Source organism: Diabrotica virgifera, chromosome 4 (genome assembly GCF_917563875.1).
Source record: "Diabrotica virgifera virgifera chromosome 4, PGI_DIABVI_V3a".
In the NCBI taxonomy this organism is placed as follows: Eukaryota; Metazoa; Arthropoda; class Insecta; order Coleoptera; family Chrysomelidae; genus Diabrotica; species Diabrotica virgifera.
The window spans coordinates 37,949,336-37,955,357 of record NC_065446.1 but is presented as its reverse complement, the minus strand read 5'-3'; positions in this window follow the sequence as shown (position 1 = coordinate 37,955,357).

The window sequence follows — 6,022 nt, the reverse complement described above, 5'->3', positions numbered from 1 at the left end:
TTCCACTCCATAGTATAGAACACTGTAGACGTAACATTTTGTTAGGCGTACTTTAAGAGCTAATGTTAAATCTTTGCTACATAGGACCTTTTTCATTTTTATAAAATTAGAACGTGCTTTTTCGATTCTGACTTTTATTTCTGCAGTGTAGTCATTATTTTCTGTTATAAGTGTTCCTAGGTAAGTGTACTTTTTTACTCTTTCGATCTGCTGGCCCTCTACTATCAAGATTTCGTTAGTATTATGGTTGTTTTTACTAATTTTCATAAACTTCGTCTTTTTGATATTGAGAGAGAGTCCGTACTCCCTACTACACTTTACTATTTTACTCATGATTCTTTGCAGGTCTTGTAAACTATCGGCTATTATTACTGTATCATCTGCATATCTGATGTTGTTAACTAAGACTCCATTTACTCTTATGCCGACTGTTTCATCTTCCAGAGTTTCTCGCATTACCTCTTCAGAATAAGCGGTAAATAATAGAGGTGATAGTATGCAGCCTTGCCTGACTCCTCTCTTTATTTCCATTTCTTCAGATGTTTCTTTTTCAATTCTTACTCTTGCTCGCTGATTGTAATAGAGGTGTGTTATTAGTCTTAAATCTCTTTCATCTAGGTTTTTATTTTTTAAGATTTCCATGAGTCGATCATGTTTTACTTTATCAAACGCCTTATTGTAGTCTATAAAACAGACGTAAAGAGGATGGTTAACATCCAAACATCTCTGTGTCAGCACGTTGAAGGAGAATAATGCCTCTCTGGTACCCATACCATTGCGGAACCCATATTGAGTGTCACTAATATCCAGCTCCAGTTTAGAGTGTATTCTGGCGTGGATAATTTTCAATAGAATTTTCAAGGTATGTGACATTAAGCTTATGGTTCGGTAGTCACTGCATTCTTTTGCATTCACCTTCTTTGGCAAACACACAAAGGCTGATGTCAACATTTCTCTGGGGATAATTCCTGTAGTATAGATAGCGTTGAACAGTTCTACTATTATGTCCAGGTTTTTCTCGTTGACCAACTTTATCAGCTCGCTAGGCAATTCATCTGGACCAGCAGATTTATTGGTTTTCATAGAGTTTATTGCCTGACTAACCTCTGATTTGGTTATCTCTGGGCCTACATCTCCCGTTTGGCTATCTACGGATGTACTAGCTTCTCTCTGGTCATGAAATAGTTCCTCGATATACTCTTTCCGTCGTCGTAGTTTTCGTTTTGTCTCCATTATAATATTTCCATTTTTGTCGAGCAATATATTTGAGGTTCTTCTATTTCCTATTCCGGCTAGTTCTTTGACTTTTTTATGTAGGTTGAAGTTGTCATATGTGTTTTGCAGTTCTTCTATTTCTTTACATTTTTCAGAGAAGTAGGTTTCTTTAGCCTCCCTAATTTTTCTTCTTATTTGGTTTTGAAGCTGTTTATAGCGGGTCTTATTAATGGTTTTGTTTTTTCTTCTTTCATTCATCAACTCTAGAATTTCCTCCGTCATCCATTCTTCTTTCTTACATTTGGTTGTAGTAAGTACTTTCTTACTTGGTTCTAATATAGAGGTTTTGAAGAATTGCCACTGCTGTTCTACGTTGCAATAATTTCCTGGGTTTCTGTCTAGATTTGTGTTGATTTCGTGTTTCAGATTTTCTTTTGTTTCTTCTGACTTTAGTTTCTGTATGTTAAGTTTATTGTTGTTGCGGCTTTTTTGCGTCTTTTTTAGTTGAAGTTGAAACCTAGCAATAAGAAGACTGTGATCAGAGTATACGTCTGCTCCTGGATATGCCTTTACTGCCTGAATTGAGTTTCGATATCTGTGCTTTATTAGGATGTAGTCAATTTGATTTCTGACAATTTTGTGCTCTTTGTCAGCTGGTGATTTCCATGTATACAGGCGTCGCTTAGGTAATTTAAAAAATGTATTTGCGGCTATAACATTATGCTCCTGGCAAAATTCTATTAGGCGATCTCCTCTGTCGTTTCGTTCGCCAAGCCCATATGATCCTACATTAGGGTAGCATTTTCCTTCGCCAATTTTTGCGTTGAAATCACCCATGATCACTATTATGTCTCTAGATGCTGTGAGATGTAATGTTTTCTGGAGTTCGCTATAAAAGTTTTCTATTTCTTCTGCATTTTTGTCAGCAGTTGTTAACTGCTAAACCTAATACATCGTTTGCAGAAACGGAGGCGATTGGTGTTATCTCAAATATGTGTGCTCTTCATAATCTATTCCAATCAAATAACATTGTCAATTCTAGAGGCGCTATTCTAGACCTTGTTCTCTCATCAGAAGAGCTTGTGATAACCTCGGCAGTTGATATATTGATTCCTCCAGACTTATATCATCCTCCACTTGAAACTATCTTACAGCTACACTTTGATCAGAACACTACTGCAGGCGATGGTGAATACTACTATGATTTTCATAAAGCTAATCTTCCTTGCATTTATCAATACTTAGAAGCAATTGATTGGGACAGTCTTATAAGTGATAAAGAACTTTCCGAGATGATAGGTACTTTCTATGATATTCTTTACTGTGTGCTTAATATGTATGTTCCATTGAAAAAAGTTTGTACAAAGAAATTTCCTGGTTGGTATTCTAGTGAACTTACACAATTAATACGTGACAAAAAGACTGCCCATTTAATTTACAAGAGTAACAGGTCTCCTGAGAATTATGCAGGTTTTAGTCAACTTAGAGCTCAGTGCAAAATTTTATCAAAAAATTGTTATGCTAATTATATACATTCAACTGAGATTTCGATCCAAGCTAATCCAAAAAATTTTTGGAAATTTGTAAACAGTAAGAAAGAAAATAATAGTATGCCTGTCTCAATGTCACTCAACAATACACTAGCCTCTAATGGCAACGATATTGCAAATTTATTTGCTAGCCATTTCTCTTCAGTTTTTAGTAATAAAACTCTTAAGCATAATGACAATTTAATACAGTCTAAGGTCTGTGTATCTTCCTATATTATACCAATTTCAAAAATATACGAAAAACTTTCAACTCTTAATGTCAATAAGGGACCTGGACCAGATGGTATTTCTCCTATTTTTCTTAAACGATTCTCTTTTATTCTGTCTCGGCCGCTTTATCATATTTTTAATAAATCCCTTCAGTTGGGGGAATTCCCTGACTTTTGGAAGCTATCCTATGTCACTCCAATTTACAAAGCAGGTAATAAAGCTGACATAACGAATTATCGTCCTATTTCTGTTCTCGGCACAATTCCCAAGGTATTTGAGAGTATTGTTACTGATTACCTTAATTATGACTGCTCTTGGATACTGAATTCTCAACAGTTCGGATTTTCTTGTGGTAAATCAGCAGAACTTAGTTTGTTGCTTTATGTTGATACCTTGTCTGAAGCTTTGGAGAGGGGGTTGCAGATTGATTCAGTGTATACTGACTTCTCCAAGGCTTTTGATAGGGTGAACCATGATCTTTTGTTGCATAAGCTCAAATTATATGGCGTGGAAGGTTCTGTGTTGAAGTGGTTGGGCAGTTACCTAACAAATAGAACACAGCAGGTTAGGGTTAATCATCATTACTCCAACACTTTTCTAGTAACCTCTGGTGTACCTCAGGGCTCTCATTTGGGTCCACTTTTGTTTAACCTGTATATTAACGACATCGTCACCTGCTTCTCTAACACTTCTGCTCTCTTATTCGCTGATGATCTTAAATGTTATCAAATCATTAATAATCAAGATGATGCAATATCATTGCAATCAGATTTAGATAATTTAGCCAACTGGTGTCTTGATAATGGGATGGATTTGAATGTCAACAAGTGTCACATTATCCGGTTTTGTCGGAATCATCATTTATCAGTATTTAATTATACCATAAATGATCAATTATTGGATACGGTAGACTCAATTAAAGATTTAGGTGTTGTTCTTGATTCCTCTCTGAGCTTTAACCATCACATCAACAATATTACTCAAAGATCCATCAAAATGCTTGGCTTTGTTAAAAGGACAACTCGTGATTTCTCGAACGTGTTCGCTATTAAAATGCTCTATTGTTCTTTAGTCAGGACGCACCTTGACTACTGTTCTCCAGTTTGGTCCCCACATTATTTACACCTCAAGAACAAACTTGATAGTGTTCAACATAATTTTCTTAGATATATTGGGTTCAAAAAACACATCAATTATAATTATACAGATATGGAACGATTTTTGAATATCTCTTCTCTGGATGTCCGTAGGAAGCGTAAAGATCTTACAGTATTGTTTAATATTATCAATGGCATATATTACTGCCCTGAACTCCTTGCTAAAATATTGTTGTTTGTTCCACCACGATCAACAAGACAAATTCAAACCTTTCATATTTCTTTTCATAGATATAATTACTCATATTTTACTTTTGTTCCTAGAACACTAAGACTTGCTAACTCCCTAGGTGACCTTTTACTTTTTGGTAACTCTGTTGATGCTGTTAAGAACCATTTAACCAAATTAAATATTTAGCAATGTCATAACCTTGTTATTTGTTAGTAATTAATGTTTTGTAATTATTTTACTTTGTCATGTCTTTTTAAATGTTTTGTACTCTCTCATTTTATTCTTATATATTCAACACTGTAATTATCAATATCTTATTAATGTATTACCGAATTGGGCTTGCCCGTATAAATAAATAAATAATATGTAGGACACAACATGTTTGAAAAGAATAATTGACTTATAAAATATGAATTTTTAGTAGGTGTATTAACTGTTATTTATAATTATGATTCCAAAAATTACATTAGTATAAAATAGTATTTTTTATAATACCACGGTTGTTTAAAATGGTATATATAATTTTAAGTATATAAACTTTTAATTATTTATTAAAACAATTAAAAAAAGATACGCAACAGCCGGGTTCCAACTGGGGACCTCTCGATCTGCAGTCTAAAGCCACTGAGGCACCATCAATTTGTAGATATCGATTTATTAACGTACTTTAAAATATCATTGCATTAGTCACATTTTTAAAATAGTTATAAATTAAAAAAAAAATCGATTTATCTATAGAGTGTGATTGGTCAGTGGGGTATGTAGATCCGTTATAAGTAATAGATAGGTAATAGTAATAAAAGTTAATAACAAAAATTGTAGCCAACTTTTATTACAGATTGATAATAATCAGTAATCGTAAATTGTAAGTTAGACAATTATTCAGCCATGGCTTACTTAAAATTTGGAAAGATGTATACCCGTAATTATTAATAATTTTGCTCTGAAAAATGAAAATATCTCGAAAACTAATACATTTACACATAGGGAATGTACAAAAACAATAGTATGGTAATGGTACTTTTCGATAATGATATAAAATACAGGGTCTTCTATTTAAAATTACTGAGAAAATAATGTACTTGCGTTTTGACTCACCCCGTATTCAATATAAAGAAAATTAGCAAAACAAACATTTACGAAAATTTTGACAATAAATACAAAATATGACGTCAATAAACCACTGACCTTGTGCTTGCTTTTATTTATACAGGTAGTTAAACTTGTTACGATTTTCATATAAAATTGGTCATAACTTTGTAAATACCCCGTATAACATACCAAACTTTTATATTTTTGTAATCGAAAAGTTACGAAGATTTCGAATTTAAAATAAAATACAGGGTATTCTATTTACAAAAACATAAGTTTGGTCTGCCACTGTGTTATCGAACACCCTGTAACATTCTAACTAATCTTGTAATATGAAGCTCAAAGTTCGCTACAATTTTTGTTATTAAGTTTTATCGCTATACATTACTATAACGGAGCTTCACCCCACTATATAATTAATCACCCTGTATTCCTGTATAATAGCAGTTAAATATTGCATTGTTAGCTAGTTCTAAGCTATCCTGAAAATTTCAGGTGTATAGGTAGCCTAGAACTATTTTTAAAATGGATTACAAAATTTGCGGAGTCCGTGACACCAACCAAGCCAAGTACAGTAGGAAAAAAAAATGAAAGAATACCCATGAACGAACATATAAAACACGCTG